The following is a 16,777-nucleotide window of genomic DNA, read 5'->3' on the forward strand; positions in this document are numbered from 1 at the left end:
CTCCAAGCAGCAGCCTTGGCACCAGCCCCATCAGAGCTCCACGGAGAAGCAGCACAGATAAACCCCCATCCTCACCCCCAGGTTCTGCGGTGTCAAGGTCACATCACCACACTCTCCCATCCACAGCCATTGCTGGAGAGCTGTGGGACATTCATACAGTGGTTCTAGAAGCCTCTTTCCTCTTCATGTTCACAGCAGCAGCAGCCTAGAGCTTTTGAGGAAGACCTTTTTCTTTTCCCCTCCAAGTTTCAAGATTTTTGTCACCTGTGGGACCCACAGATGGGGTGAGGAAGGATTTGCCATTCCAGCACCTATCACCAGGCCAGGGTCCAGGCTGGGAGAGGATGGGGCAAGGTGCTAGAATCAGTGGTTTCCAGGGTTCTAGGAGACCTAGGGTGAGGGTGTAGTCAGAGCCAGCTTGTCTTTCGTGTGACCTTTGGACTGGCAGAGGACACTGGTAGAGTGGGGTCAGATGGATGGGCCCTGGGAACTGTCCGCAGCTTCTCAGGCCCCCGCGTCGGGTTCTGGCTGCTGTGGCACCAGCTGCTAGCCCTGAGCTCCTTAGGAGGTCCGAGCCTCCACTGCTTCAAAGAATCGAGATGATGTGTAAGGTCTGTTACAGGTCCAGCAAACAAACTATAAACAGGAGAAACAAACAAAGCCTTCCTTGTTTACTTTCAAGGAAGCATTTGCTGTTTTCTATCCAACACAACTAAACTTACAATTTTGTGCTACTCCTGGGCCCTAAAATAGTGTTTTCTATTTTGGGAGATAAACAAACAGTTCAGTTTGGTACATGGGAAGGGAGCAAGAGAGCCATGAACTTTGAAGGAAATGTGACTTGAAAGGGAGGCTGGAGTGGGTCCATGGAGGCAGACTGCTTGTACATGGGCAAGAGCAACCAGTGCCCTGGGCGTCATGCTTTGGAGGACCCCTCTCTGGTCCTCCTCCAGCCCTTTCTGTCCCAAGGGCGCCTGGAGTCTGTGGAGCTAATCTCCCCCAACTTTGCTGTCTAGAATTTTCTCAGGATACTTGAGAATTCACCGGCCAAATGTCCCCAAGGGCTGTGTAACTGCCTCCCCAGATGTGTCAGAAGTGGAGCTTCTGTCCTAGTGGTGGCCAAGGGCAGCTGTTTGCAGGGGCGGGGGCAGGGATATGGACAAAAAAAGGTGGACTGTCCACAGGCCTAAATGTGGGACTCCTAATAATGTGTGAGGGGGCCAAGGGTAGGACCAGAACGTGGGCAGTTGCAGACATCAGAGGCGGCCAGAACCCCAAGGAGTAGGACGAGTCTACACAAACATAGGAGTTCAACAATTTAGGAACAAATACATGATATTAAAGAAATAGTGATGGTGATGAATAGTATAATGCAAAATATAGCAGGTTAAGGTAGGGAGAGTGTGTGTATGGAGGGGAGCTCTTTTAGAAAGGGAGATCAGGAGGGGCGCCTGGGTGGCTCAGTCAGTTCATCGACTGCCTTCGGCTCAGGTCATGATCTCCAGGTCCTGGGATCGAGCCCTGCCTGAGGTGCCCTGCTCAGCTGGGAAGCCTGCTTCTTCCTCTCTCTCTCCCTCTGCCCCTACTCCCTGCTCATTCTCTCTCTCTCTCTCAAATAAAGTCTTTAAAAAAAAAAAAGAAAGGGAGATCGGGAAAGTCATCTCTGGGGTGGTGGCATTTAAGTAGAGAGCCAAATGAAGTGAGGGAGTTGGGGGCAGGGACATTTGGGCACAGGTGCTTTGAATAGCAGCAGGAGACTCAGGGAGAGAGAGGAAGTTGGACAGGTATGTAGGACGGACTGATAGGTCCGGCCTTTGTAGACTGGAAGGATTTTTTTTTTTTTTTTGACTCTAAGGATTTTTATTCTGAGAATTTCAAGAAATCATTGAGGAGTCCTGAGCAGGAGACTCCCATGATCTGATTTACTCTTCAAAAGCTTGATGGTAGAGTAACAAAAGTGGAAATGGGAAGACAATTAGGTAGGATGTTGGCATTCTTTTTTTTTTTTAAAGACTTTTCCAATTTATTTTAAAAATTGCTTATTTTTAAAAATGTAGTAAAATATATATAACATAAAATGTACCATTTTTAAGCGTACAGTTCAGTGGCGTCAAGTCCAATCACATTGTTGTTCAGTCACTATCCATCTCCAAAACTGTCTTCATCTTATAAGACTGAAACTCCATACCCATTAAATAACCCCTCATTTCCCCTTCCTTTAGCTGCTGGCAACCACCCTTCTACTTTCTGTCCCTATGAATTTGACTATTTTTTTTAAATTTTATTTATTTATTTTAAGAATACAAAAGTATTTTTATTTTTTCATTTAATGACGCAAAACACAAATGTGATTTGACATCCATTCACATATCATTCTTTCTGTCACGTTTATGACTCAACAGATTGGTGGACCTGAAGGAGCTGGTATACTCATTATATGGAGCCTACTGCATTAGTATTTCAATAGTTTATTCCAACCCATTTCTTCTTTGATTCTCTAAAACATCTTCATTATGTTGTTTGATGAGATAGAGCCACAAGAAGATGGAGGTGGCCAAGGTCGGTCCAACTCTCAGCCGGTCAGGTCTATCATGTGGTGGCTTCCATGTGTAGAACTTTGATCACGCTGAAGAGCCTCTTGGGAGCCTGGCCAGAGCCAGCAGCTTGCAGAAGGGGTGCGACAATGCGGGTGCTGCCATCTTGCTGGGCTGGGCCCCCAAATTTGACTACTTTAGATAGGTCCTGTAAGTGCAATCATACAGTTTTTGTCTTTTTGTGACTGTCTTATTTCACTTAGCATATGTCTTCAAGGTTCATCCATGTTGTAGCATGTACTAGAATTTCCCTCCTTTTCTTTTTAAGATTATTTATTTATTTATTTTTGCAAGAATGAGAGACAGAGAGAGTGTGTGCATGAGCCAAGGGAGGGGCAGAGGGAGAAGCAGACTCCCTGCTGATCAGGGAGCCGAATTTCCTTCCTTTTTACTGCTGAATAATATTCCATTGTATGTATATAGTATATTCTGTTTATCCATTCACCCATCAATGGACCCTTGGGTTACTTCCACCTTTTGGTTATTGTGAATAATGCTACTATGAGCATGAGTGCACAAATAGCTCTTCAAATGTACCTGGGTATGCTATAGGTGCTTTCAGTTCTTTGGGGTATATACTCAGAAGTGGAATTGCTGGATCATGTGGAATGTAATTCTATTTTAAAATTTTTGAGAAACCACACACATCCTACCAGCAATGCACAAGAGTCCAATTTCTTCACATCCTTGTCAACACTTGTTATTTTTTTTTCTTTTTCTTTTTTTGGTAATGGTCATCTTAATGGGTAGGAAGTGGTATCTTACTGTGGTTTTGACTTGCATTTCTGTAATGATTAGTGATGTGTATCTTCTCATGTGCTTATTAGCCATTTGTATATTTTCTTTGGAGAAATATCTATTCAAGTTCTTTGCCCATTTTTAAATTGGGTTGTTAGTTTTTGTTGTTGTTGAGTTTTGGGAGTTCTATTTTTATTCTGGATATTATCCCTTATCAGATATGTGTTTTGCAAATATTCTCTACCATTTTGTGGATTATCTTTTTACTCTGTATAGGTGTCCTTTGATGTACAAAAGTTTATAGTTTTGTTAAAGTCAAATTTGTCTATTTTTTCTTTTATAGCCTGTGTCATATTCAAGAAATCATTGCAAAATCCATGAAGCTTTCCCCTATATTTTCTTCTAGAGTTTTATAATTTTAGCTTTTATATTTAGGTCTTTGATCCATTTTGAATTTTTTTGTATGGTAAGAGGTAAGGGTCCAGCTTCATTCCTTTGCATGTGGATATCCAGTTTTCCCAGGACTATTTGTTGAAAACATTGTCTTTTCCCATAAATGGTCTTGGCACCCTCATCAAAAGTTATTAGAACATATATGTGAGAGTTTATTTCTGGGATCTCTATTCTACTTCATTAGGCTATATATCTGTCTTTATGTCAAGATGATACTGTTTTGATTACTGTGTGTTGTAGTAAGTTTTGAAATCAGGAAGTATCAGTACTCCAACTTTTTTTTCAAGATTGTTTTGGCTATTTGGGAGTCCTTGTAGATTCCATATGAATTTTATTTTATTTTTTTATAATAATTTTTCATTATGTTATGTTAGTCACCATACAGTACATCCCTAGTTTTTGATGTAAAGTTCCATGATTCATTACTTGCGTATGACACCCAGTGCACCATGCAATATGTGCCCTCCTTAATACCCATCACTGGCGTATCCCAATCCCCCACCCCCCCTCCCCTCTGAAGCCCTCAGTTTGTTTCCCAGAGTCCATAGTCTCTCGTGGTTCATTTCCCCATCTGTTTACCCCCCCTTCATTCTTCCTTTCCTTTTCCTACCGAACTTCCTGCTATTTCTTATGTTCCATAAATGAGTGAAACCATATGATAATTGTCTTTCTCTGCTTGACTTATTTCACTTAGCATTATCTCCTCCAGTCCCGTCCATGTTGCTGCAAATGTTGAGTAATCGTTCTTTCTGATGGCTGAGTAATATTCCATTGTATATATGGACCACATCTTCTTTTTTTTTTTTTTTTAATTTTTTCTTTTTTTTTCTTTTTTTTTATTATATTATGTTAGTCACCATACAGTACATCCCCAGTTTCAGATGTAAAGGTCGATGATTCATTAGTTGAGTATAACACCCAGTGCACCATGCAATACGTGCCCTCCTTACTACCCATCACCAGCCTATAACATTCCCCCGCCCCCCTCCCCTTGGAGGCCCTCAGTTTGTTTCTCAGAGTCCATAGTCTCTCATGCTTCATTCCCCCTTCTCATTACCCCCTCTTTCTTTATCCCTTTCTTCCCCTACCGATCTTCCTGGTTCTTATGTTCCATAGATGAGAGAAATCATATGATAATTGTCTTTCTTTCACTTAGCATTATCTCCTCCAGTGCTGTCCATGTTGCAGCAAATGTTGAGAACTCGTTCTTTCTGATAGCTGAGTAATATTCCATTGTATATATGGACCACAACTTCTTAATCCAGTCATCTGTTGAAGGGCATCTCAGCTCCTTCCATGATTTAGCTATTGTGGACAATGCTGCTATGAACATTGGGGTGCATATGGCCCTTCTCTTCACTACTTCTGTATCTTTGGCCATATGAATTTTAGAATAGATTTTTCTGTGTCTGAGAAAAACATCATTAGGATTTTGATAGAGATTGTATTGCATTTGTAGATTGATTTGGGTAGTATTGATGTCTTAATAATATTAAGTCTTCCAAACCATGAACATGAGATGACTTTCCATTTATTTATGTCTTCTTTAATTTCTTTCAGCAATGTTTTGTAGTTTTCAGTGTACAAGTCTTTCATCTCCTTAGTTAATTCCTAAGTATTGTATTTGTTTATTCTTCTTGATGTTATTGTAATTAGAATTTTTTAACAATTCTTTTTGAATTGTCCATTGTTAGTGTATAGAATGCAACTGATTTTTTGTGTGTGTGTTAATTTTTATTCTGCAACTGATGAATTTGTTTATTAGTTCCAACAGTTTTTGTGTGTGGAATCTTTAGGGTTTTTTACATAATAAGATTACATCATCTGCAAACAGACATAGTTTTACTTCTTTCTTTCCAATTTGGATGTCTTTTAGTTCTTGCTTAATGTTACTGCAGCATTCTATCCAAGAAATGATGACGATTTTAATGGGGGCAGGGGAAGTAAGAAGTGGTTGGATTTAGGACACATTTTGCGGGTAGAACAAACAGAATTGGTTGGCTTGGATATTGGTTGTGGGAGAAAGAGAGGAGTTAAGAATGACTTCTAGGCTTACAGATGGAATAACTGGCTGAATCATTGTGGTGCCATTTGATTAGCTGGGGTAGATGGGGGAGTATATGCTTGGGAGGGGCCATATTACATGTATCCGAGGATGTGGACAAAATAAATAAAAGCAAGAGAATATGGTAGGAAGAGGTCAGAAGAGGACTTCTGAGGCAAACTCACATTTAGAAAAGGAGGAGAAGAAGAGGCATCGGAAAGGAAAGCAAAAAGAAGCAGCCTAAGGGGTAGAAAAGAATGAGGAGAGTCAGAGAAACAAAAAGGAGAAAGTTTCAAGGAAGTGGCCTAAATTGCACAATGACTTGGGGAAGGAAGATGAGGACTGAGCAAGGACCCTTTATGTGAGCAGTGAGGAGGTCATTGGTGACCTCCAACAGAGCATTTGCAGCAGATTGGGGAAGGCCTCTGCCCATGTGCAAGAAGTTGTAAAAGCAAGTGGGTGATGGGAAGTGCTCTAAACAGCTCTACAGTGCTATACCTATAAGGCGTATAATGCAGCATTGCTGTTACTGTTGTCATGGAAACAAAAACCACTTAGGAGAACTAACAGCCACTTCATACCCCTGAGTCTAGCGCATCACATTCCCATGATCTGCTGTGAAAGATGCTAATGGAAACAGTCCTTAGGGGGACAGGGCTAATCCAGGCTTCTTCCTTTTAGATATAGTCCCTAACTGAAATAATTCCCCCTTCTTTTTGAGAAGGAAGCCAGACCAACACCCACACCAGACAGACCAGCTGGCCAAAGTTCCTTATTCTCTTGCTGTTAGATGAAACTTTTTATAAAATAAATTTGCTGTTTCGCTTTTCTTTTAAATAAGCAAGCTGAATTACTTGGAGGAGGAAAGCGGGAGGAATAGAGGAGACAGAGCAAAGCCAGCTGGAGCACAGAAACCCTCGGGTGAGCATTTTTATCTTTGTTAATTCGTTATTGAGAATTAGACCTTGCTGATCACTTCATAGTCGGAAGCATGCTTTCTGAAAAGTAAGTTAATTTTGTTCTCCTGTAAATTTTTTTCTACCATATACGTGGCCATTTAAAAGATGTTGGGAAAGTACAAAAAAAGAGAAGAAAGTAAAACCACCACTGAGCTAGTCTCCATTGATATCTTGGGGGGTATTTCTTTCCATTCTTTTTTTGCATGTCTGCATATAACTTTAGTTTGATTTCCACAGTTGTGTCCATACGGCGTGGATTACTTGATGTTCATTTTTTCCATAGAGCATAAACTGTTTCTACATTGCTATAAATTCTTCATAATCGTAATTTTAAGTTGCTGGATACTGTTGCATTGAGGAGATTTACCATACCTTAGTCAAGCATTCCCCTGGTTTTGACCAGATAGCATCTTTCCTATTTTTCATAGACTGCATCATTTTATTGTGTAAAATGTATTTTTTCCTGTTCAGGGGAGAGAAGGTTTTTCGGGGGACAGGAGGTTAAATTTGAGAATGTAGGTGTCAGTGGTTTTACCTGGAGGTTAAATGAGAGGGAGAGCATGTGTGAGAACGTATGTGTGTATCTGTTTATTGCCCCTTTGGGCCTGCGTCTGGTTTAGCTGCACATTCAGCCAGAATCACCTGATTCTGAGGAAATTTAAAAAGTATCCCTAGAATAACCGAAACTTTGCTTTTGGAGATAAGCCAGTCATCTGTAGTAGTTTTTGTTCTGTTTTGTTTTTTTCAAAAAATTTCCCAGGTTGTTCTAATGGATGGCCAGCATGATAATAGCTGTCATTTATACCTAGGTCATTTGAAATATTTTCCTATCTCTGACACATATCTGAGATCAATACGTATTAAGGGAAGGAGAGGTAGAATTTCGGGCAAGCGACCCAAATCTCCCTTTGAATACTGTATTAATAATATAGAAGTAATTTGTGGAAACATAAAATAAACAAAACCTCTAGAAATTTTTTAAAAAGATTTTATTTATTTATTTGAGAGAGAGAAAGTGAGTGAGAGAGAGAACACAAGCAGGGGGAGAGGCAGGCAGAGGAAGCAGACTCCCCCCGCCCCCCGAGCAGGGAGCCCAACTCAGGGCTCAATCCCAGGACCCCAGGGCCATGACCTGAGCCAAAGGCAGACGCTTAACCAACTGAGCCACCCAGGCACCCCCAAACCTCTAGAAATTTCTATCATCCACCTTAACCACATAAACTCTTGAGATAAGAATCTACTTACGAATTTCAATTTACTGAGGCTGTAAAGAGATGGATTTGTTTCCAGTGCATTGGTTAAAAGTTAGAGAGGTTGAGGCTCCAGACTGTTCCAAAGGAATCAAAATTATGCCCAGCATCTGTTAGTATTCTGCCTTCCTATGGGCCTGGGGTCATCAGGGGTACAACACAACATAAACAACACCTGTTCTGGAAGAAAAATAACATCTTTTTGCAATGTGCTCATTGCCATGCGTCAGGATCACTTTGGGCATTTTTATATCTCATGTGTATTCCAGACTCAAGGACTCCCATTTTTCAAGTTTGTCTTACACACCAGACATCTGAGGCACAATAGTCCTCCAAGGCTCAGCCTGGAAGATAAGAGCCTAACAAGGGCTTGTTACCCAGTGGGCTCTCCTTAATGCAGCAGCGAAGCTGGATAATTCAGAGAAAGGCAAGCATTTGTCTGGGTTGCTCAGCTTTGCTATGACACCTTGTCAAATGTATGTCCGAACCTCCAGCACTGCATCTGTGATTTTCTCGGAGCACTGACCACTGCCTTCTTTGTACCGGAGTTACTTATGTGCAGGGTCTCAATCCCTCTGCTGACCAAGAACGCCTGAGGATGGAGTCCTCACAGAAAACCTAGCACATGGGTTCCATTAAGAATAGATGGAAAGGTATAAATAAATTAATTCATCAATAAATGTGGAGTTAACAGCTTATGTTTATCTCTGTTGAACCTATTAACTTCTTTTTATTAACTCATCTGTAGAGAAAATGGTACAATGTGTGGCAATATTTAAAGGAAAACTTCTCCTATTGGATTGATGACTTGGTGGTGGTATGGGCTGAATGAAGCCTTTGACAAAGAAAGTAATGGAAGCTGGAGCAGTGAGTTGGAACCAAAGAATCGCTAAGTTGGAAGGGTCCTTAGGAAGAGTCAGGTTCAGGAAAGAAAGCTTTTTGCATCTCTAGTGTTTTGAAGAGAGGTTTCAAGGAAAGAGGGAAGCAGATTTGAAGAAGAACAAGAAGGAAGAAAAGAGGGGAGGGGAGGGAAGACAGGCCAGGGGAGGGACAGAGAAAAGAAGCAAGTGGAGGGCAAGGGACGGGAGCAGAGCCTATTTGTTCTAGAAGTTTAAAGATTAAGCTGGAAAAATTTAAAAGTATCCATATTATTGTACATTATAGAAACAAGAATTTTTTATCACTAAAGAAAATCTATGTCCCATATAAGGGCCCTCCTATGAGGCTGTGGAGATAGCATTTTGCCCCATTTGCACCTCTGGTACAGAAGACGTGATTGTCTACAGAGTACTTGGGGGCATCGCACATTCTTTAAAGGACGTTGGTTTCTTTTTATTTTGCATTTTACGTTGACAATAGTTTTGTCCTTTTATAAATTTTCTGAGAGAATTGAAGGCAGTTTTCCTTGTTAGCTGTAGCAGACACAAATCCTTACCAGAAACTCGTTTGGCGCAGGGTGAGAAAAACAACTGTCAACCCTCAGATATATAAATAGTGTCCCTTTCTACAGTGTTTAGCGCAGAGCACCATTTGGGTCTTTTCTGTCAACACCCCGCTACTCTCATGCCTTTGATTCTGTATTCTTGTCCCTAGAATCTATATTTGAATGTTAAGAAACAGTCAGTTTGTGAGGAAAAATACACAAACATCATTTTGCTGCCAAAGACCATTGGGGATTTTTTTGCTTAGAAGATATTTGTTGTGAGACATAAAATGAGGGAGGTGAATAATACCTTCCCCGGCTCATTCATCGGTCATTTGTGGGAGCACATGTCTGTGCCACAAGCTGTGCTAGGGCCTAAGGATGCGGCAGTAGACTGGTGAGACCCCATTCCTGCCATTAGTTGTGAACAGTCTGGTGGGAACTATGGCTGCCCAAAGGGGTAAGTGCTGGGACAGGAATCCCATGGCACTGCAGGGCAAGGTGGGGCAGCGGGCAACCAAGACCTGGAGGGGTCAGAGAAGGCTTTTCCTGAAAGAAGTGATGTCTAGAAAGAAACCCGAAGTTGGGTAAGAGATGGCCAGATGAGCTGGAGCTCAGAGTGAATAGGCAAGAGAGAGCCGGGAGTGTTTAGGGCATTGAAAGGAGTTCCATGAGGCTAGAATGGATTTTAGTGAAGGAAGTTGTGGGGAGAGAATATGCTGGTTGATGAGATCCACACTGTGATATGTCTGGAGTTGAACTTCATTCTGATGTGATAGTAGGTTTTAAGCAGAAGTCATATGGTCAGATATGCATTTTGGAAAGGTCACTCTAGCCACTGTGTAGAGCATGGCCTGAGAATAGCAAGAGTGGAGGCAGGAGACTGTGTCCTTTGTGCAGGTGAAAGATGACAACCTATACTGGGACCACCATCAGCTGATCACTGTGATGGAAAAGAGGAGCTGGTGGAGACGGCTGGATAATGAGGCCGGGTCTGCCTCGGAGGAGACACTGGGCAGCAGGGCAGGCCGGGGAAGGAGGGAAGCCTGTGGTTTGCTTCCATTCCATCCTCTCTCCTCTTTAGATTACAGATGCCTACTGTCCCCATGCTACTGGCAGTTTCCTAGGGCACTTTCCTGAGCAATTCCTGTGGTTTTCCATTTTTTCCAGACATATTGAAACATTCTCTCCTTATCTGCTTGTTTCTTACTCTCCTATACAGGTATCCTACACCTGGCATACTAAAAAGTTCTCAGGCTCTTCTTCCCTTGGCAACAGACAGGGTTGTATCAAGCATGATAATGCATTGACTGTGTATGAGTACCAGGCTCGGGGCAGCTGTGTTGGAGGCTTTCGCCTGTGTCACCTCCTTTGGTTTTCTGGATAACTCCAAGGGGTTGAGTACTTCCTAATGCTCACACAGTTAGCAAGGCGTAGAGCTAGGGTTTGGCTCCTGTTGTGATTTAAAGCTTTCCTATGATATCACAATGCCTCTGTATCATTCCAGGAAGCAAAGGATGTTTAACAAGCTACCTTTGTAAATAATTTCTTTGCTCTAAAAAGTGAATTTAATGGCAGAATATGAAATGCCTCAGTAGGAGGGAAGAGAAAGACAGGCAGTTTTAATTTGAATGAATGGGCTTTGGGGGAGCCCCTGAGTCGTCATGTAGTCACTTTGATTGTGGGCAAGGATAATCCTAATGCTGACACAGTTCCTAGGAAATTATTGGACTGTGTTGGGTGATGGCTTCTGAGATAACACTTGCTGACCTTCTGTCTTTGCAATGAGAAGACTGGAGGATCAGAGGCAGATGTAGAGTGGCCCTGCGGCCTTCCTGAGGTCAGAGACTGGGTTAGTCACGGATACCGTCAATCTTCCCAGATACACTGGTGAAGTGCACTATGGGACAAAAAATTGTTGAGATATTTTTATAAAATGAAATCCATAGTCAGTGTCAGAGGTTCATAATTTCTATTAACAAGTAAGAGCTGAGAAGTTACAAGAGCCAGAGAAAAGACAGCACTTAGAATAATGCTTAAAGAAAATGAAGTCATATCTTCAAGGAGCTCAGAGCCGTCCTTACTCAGTTCTTCACATTCAGTCTGTCTTTGTTGTAGTGGCTGAGTGTTACTGGTTAGGAAGAACACGGAAGAAAAGCTAGCTTTGGGAGAACGTTTGAGAATGAAACAAGGAGATTAAGAAGACAGAGATGGGAAGAAGGATGCCAGAGAAAATGCCATGCATCTCACCCTTGGGGGCAGAGAGAGGCCCCCTCACATGCTCAGATGCCAACCTTCTCCTAGGGTTCAGCTCCTGCTATGCCCCTGGGGATAAATAGTTCGCTGGAAGCATTTGTACCCTCAAAATACACAAGAAAGAATGAAATTGTCAAAAGAGTCCAGTTTTAAGGGGCAGTTATCTCCAAATGTGTCCAAAATCCTTAAGCAACTTTTTGCTCAGGAAAATTATCCAGAAAGGAACTTCACAGGGAGAATGTACAAACAAGAGGAGAAAAGCAAGCAAGCAAACAGTGAAGAAAAGCTTGTCAGCAAAGGGTAGAAAAAAGGCAAATATTGCTAACTCATAAGTCTGATGCTGATATCTGTCATCTGACACTTTTGAAACGGTCACTTTTCATCCATGCAGACCTTTGCCCTAATGGTGGCTCTGACAATACACAATTTCTTAAGGTGCCTCTTCTTCTGTCTGTCCATGTACATTTGTGGTGGTGGATGTCATTTTACCGAACATTCTGTGGTCTGAGCAAAGTTCTCCTTTCAGCGGAAGAAGACCGCAGCCAGTGGGTGCTGCCTGTCCAGCCCCACCCCCAAACTGGACCTAACAGTCAACATTTCAAGAAGGCCCAGCAGCTTTAGGCAGAGCCCAGGCCAGGAAGGCTCTAGTGGCTTCCCTGAGCTCTCAGGAGTCGGGGAAAGTGCTAGAAGGAGAGGAAGGCAGATGCAGACTGAAGGGCACATGAGGATCGGCAGCTGGGCGAAATCACTGAAAAGCTGACAACCCAACTGCTGTGATTTTAAGAAAATGTGCTAATTAGGAAACTTAATATGATAAGGTGTCTGGTCTTTAGAGCTAAAAGAAGAAACCAAATTAATGAAATGCAGAATTTATTTTGGGGGTTTCTGAACTTTCTCGGAACATTCTGGAATGTAGTCAGCAGGCAGGTCAGGGAGACAGACCAATCAGCAGTATCCTTCTTGCTGATCCTGGCAGGTTGCTGAAGAATCTGAGCAGAGATGGGGATGGGGGCTGGAAAGTCTGGTTATAAAAGAAACCACTTAGGTCAGACAATAACAAGGGAGAAAGTGCTCAGCGCACTGAAGAGCCCACAGAGCTGCTCAGCCTATTGTGACAACTGTTTGTGAAAGCCTTCCCACCCTTGCGGTAAGGGTTCACTCAGGTCTTCTCCAGATGGGAAATGGGCCAGATCCAAAAACTCTTGCTCAGGGGTTTCAAGCTACTCCAGAAACCCGCAGCAATCCTATAAACAGCCACACGTTGAATTTTCTGCCTGCCGAGCTCCAGGGCGAGTCAGGCACAGGTTGGTGGCATCCGGGGGGACAGGGCTCTGTGAGCTTTGCAACTTCCAAATGTGGAGTCTTAACCAGAGGACAAAAACTAGACAGTAAAACTCTGCATTGGCCACAGAGCAGAAACTCCAATTACTCTTCAGGGTGAATTATCAGGTCCTAGGACTCTGGCTGAAAAGTCCCTCTGGCTCCAGAGCTGTTAAGGAGAATCTCTGCAGTACAGAGAAAATGAATTAGAGAATTTCCTCCTCAGGGAATTGGCACAGCCATAAATACTATTCAGCGTTTACTGGTTTACAGCAGATCTGGGCCAAGGTGTTGACTCCTCGGCTAAGAGGCATGGGCAAGTAAAGGGCATTTGGAGGGTAAAGGGGCATTAGCCTGGAGGTTCATGAAGTGACTTGGACTTTGGGGCACTTTGAGGCACTTTGGGAGAGACAGGGCAGAGGAGGGAGGGGGGCAGCAGAATGCTCCAAAGTTCTGACTCCCTAGAAACAGGACCCTCTGTGGTTCACCACCCCTCCCCGCCCCCATTTATTCTGGAACCCTGGGAACCAGCTCAGTTCCTCATTCAAAAGATGTTGTAATCTCACTTCTTTTTGTCTGTATTTCTGTTTTGGTCTCCAAAATTTAGTTTACTTTCTCCCTTTGGAAAAAAATCTGAAAGTACAAGAGTATTCTGAGGAGGCAAGAAAGTATATGAAGCTTTATGTGTCTGCCATGACATTTGGGGGCAGTTTCAAGTAAGGACTAAGCTAACAGTCTTGCATTTCAAGGATCAGGCACCTGATGATACTTCCCTGTTTGGGGGGATGTATCAGATCAGCGCTCTGGGGCCTCTGGGATTTCAAGGGACACGCACGTTGTAGAATCTTCTGACCCAAAGGGTTGCATCCTCTCTGCACGATTTCTGCAGGGGCTCAGTCTGTGATCCTTTGCAGCAACACCGACTCCCACACGGTGCTGTCTCTCCTCCCAGCCCTGGCCTGGGTGCCATTCATGCATCATCGGCCTTCATCCTCGCAGCAGCCCTGTGAAGGAATGACTGCTATTATCACTGCCCCCAAGTTACCGAGGAGGCCTGGAGGCGCGGGGGGGATGAAGTTACTTGCCCAGGGTCGCAACGCTAGTGAGTAGAAGAACCAGCGCTCACACCTGGAGTCTCGGCCACACCTGCTGCTCTGCCGCTGCTTCCCCATGCCAGAGACGCCATGTTTATTTATTTTTTAAATCAAATCACCTCTCAGCCTTGCTTTTGTATTTTTATTAATGCCCTGAGAGGCTTTTCGCCTTCTAAATTGTTTCCCTAGGCCCCAAATTTGAAGGTTAATCATACTAGTTAACATTGTTGAGTGCTCAAACGGTGTGAAATACTTCACACTCATCGTGCCGTTTACAGACAAGGAAAGCGAGGCGCAGAGAAGATAAATCACTTGCAGAAAGATCCCCAAGCTCGTAAGTGGGAGATCTGGCCCCATGAACATACCCCAAGTCCCTCCTTTGAATATTTCTGTAAGCTACAAAAAGAGTGCCCTATTTGCCATTCCACAGTATACAGTAGCTCTGGGGGCTAAAATCTAAGTTCTACTCTGAAGTCATCAGAGAAAACGAAGAGCATTATTGTGGGGGGCGGGGAGTCGTGACCTGCAGGGTGGTTATTAAAGCAGAAGCCTCATACTGTGGAGAACTTCAAACCCACAGTGACATGGTGGGAGGATGTAGACATAAGTGAAGGGGAGAAAGAGAGGTCAGACAGGGGCCAAGAATTCACCGGGACCATCGAATCCCATGGTTCTGTGATGTTTTAGCTGGTTTAATCTCGAAATGGTATACAAGGCAGGAGATACTAACGGTTTCTAGGCACCAGCTAACAAAACCCAAGGTTACAGTGGTGACTTTGTACGTGGAGAGTAAGGATAGAATTCAAGCCACATAATATAAAAACAATGGCGATAGCTCTGCCCATTGACTGGATGTGAGATATAAGAAAGAGAAAAATGAAAGAAAACATCCCCCAAATGGTCACCAGCTAAATCGGTCCACTTCAGCTGCCCTAACAAAATACCACAGACTGGGTAGTTTAAATAACAGAAATTTATTTCTCACAGTTCTAGAGGCTGGAAGTCTAGGATCAAGATGCTGACAAGATAGGTTTTATTCTGAGACCTTTCCTCTTGGCTTGTAGGTGGCCACCATCTGGCTGTGTCCTCACATGGCACAGTGTGTTTCTTCTCCTAGGACACTAGTCCTTTCGGATCAGAACTCTACCGTATCACTTCATTTAACCTTAATTACCTCCATAAAAGTCCTGTCTCCCAATACAGTCACATTGAAGGTTGGGGCTTCAACATATAAATTCTGGGGCACACAAACATTCAGTCCCTGACACCAGCTGAGCGGGATTGATTTGAGAGGAAGGATAGACCCAAGTAAGATTTGAACTAGAGACAGAATCTCCCAAATAAGGCTATCCTGTAGACGACTAGAAATGTAGGAGTATAGCTTAGGTTAGAATTCAGGAAAAACCACTTAAATCTTCTAGGTTTCAGAGGTTTTTTCTTTATTTGTAAAATTGAGATAAAATGCCAACTCAGCCTATCTTAAAAGATAGCCAAGTGGAGCAAATGAGATTAACCGAGAAGAAAAAATTCTTTGTAAATTACAAGATGAAAATATATTTTCATATGTAAAAGACATCTGGGAGTCAGAGGCAGAGAGATGGGGTAAAGTTTCAGTGGCGGCTGAGTTCTTGGGGGATTATCGAGAGAGGTGAGCTGAGGACCCCGGTGGCGCTCCAGTGGTGGTCCACAATTGGGTAAAGAACTAACAGCGGATTCAGAAGGGCTGAACAATCAGGAAATGGAAAACCACAAGTACTCAGGAGCACAGAAGACAGAGAAGGAGTAGAGGTTTCACTGATAAGACCTGAGGATCAAATTCTAGAGTAACCGAGAAGGAAGTTTGAGAAAGAGCAGTGGACGCAACTGTTGAACAGGAACGGATGACCTCATCCTAGTCCCGTATGATTCACAGGTGGCTCTCATGAGGTGGTGGGGATGGGGCAGGGCAGCTATTGCTGTAAATTAAAAAGAGGAAATTGAGAACAAAATGACAACAGTGAGCCCAGGACTTCAAGGAGTTGAAGTGTGAGAGGACAAGCAAAAACAAAAATTTTAATAGGTCACAGAATTCGGTAGAAGAGAATGCTGGCATTTGGTCGACCACCGGCTATATGGAGCAAGCCCATTCTTTCATTTACAACTCAGAACAATCCTACATGCTCTCTTTTTTAGCCTCGCTTGGAGGGTGAGGAAGCCGAAGGTCAGAGAGGAAGAGTCTTGCAGCTAGAAAGTGGGAGGGTTGAGAGTCAGACCACGTCGGCTAGACGTCAGGTACAGAGTACATTCTAGTCTAGAGGTTCAGGTGGATGAAGTTGAAGAGAGAAGGAAAAATGAAGAGAGGAAGAGACCCAAGTCACTGGAGGGAGTTTGGCTAAGAGTCACAATCAAGGTGTCTCTAGAGAAAAGAAGACATGCAGCTTCCCTCCCGGACTCAAAAACCTTCCTCCAACAACACGCCCTTCTCAGCTGCCAAACTTGAACGTGTCCTCTCCCAGCACAGCAGTCACACTCTCAACTGCTGCACCTGTCCTCAGGCTTCCACCCCACCCCTCCGGTCACTGATAACCTTCTTATTGCAGAGTCCCTTGAGGCATTTGATCCTCGCTGACCACCTGGACCACCTGCTCCTTCAACCAGTCTTTCTCC

At 43.3% G+C, this 16,777-nt stretch overlaps 1 protein-coding gene and 1 pseudogene across 6 annotated transcripts in view; one reads left to right on the top strand and one right to left on the bottom strand.

Annotated features, from left to right (window-relative positions):
• Positions 1-2,468: 2,468 nt before the first annotated feature.
• Positions 2,469-2,699, bottom strand: LOC123791761 (NADH dehydrogenase [ubiquinone] 1 subunit C1, mitochondrial pseudogene; annotated as a pseudogene).
• Positions 2,700-6,461: 3,762 nt separating this feature from the next.
• The window catches only part of CYSLTR2 (cysteinyl leukotriene receptor 2), a 30,079-nt gene continuing 19,763 nt past the window's right edge, over positions 6,462-16,777 (top strand). For all 6 annotated transcript variants that reach the window (XR_006779516.2, XM_087865152.1, XM_087865153.1 and 3 more), the window contains exon 1: positions 6,462-6,750. The gene's annotated coding sequence lies outside the window, so the exon portion shown is untranslated. The remainder of the gene's footprint in view (positions 6,751-16,777) is intronic.

The sequence above is a fragment of the Ursus americanus genome, chromosome 10, assembly GCF_024610735.1.
Source record: "Ursus americanus isolate L20-20 chromosome 10, mUrsAme1.1.p, whole genome shotgun sequence".
Taxonomy (NCBI): Eukaryota; Metazoa; Chordata; class Mammalia; order Carnivora; family Ursidae; genus Ursus; species Ursus americanus.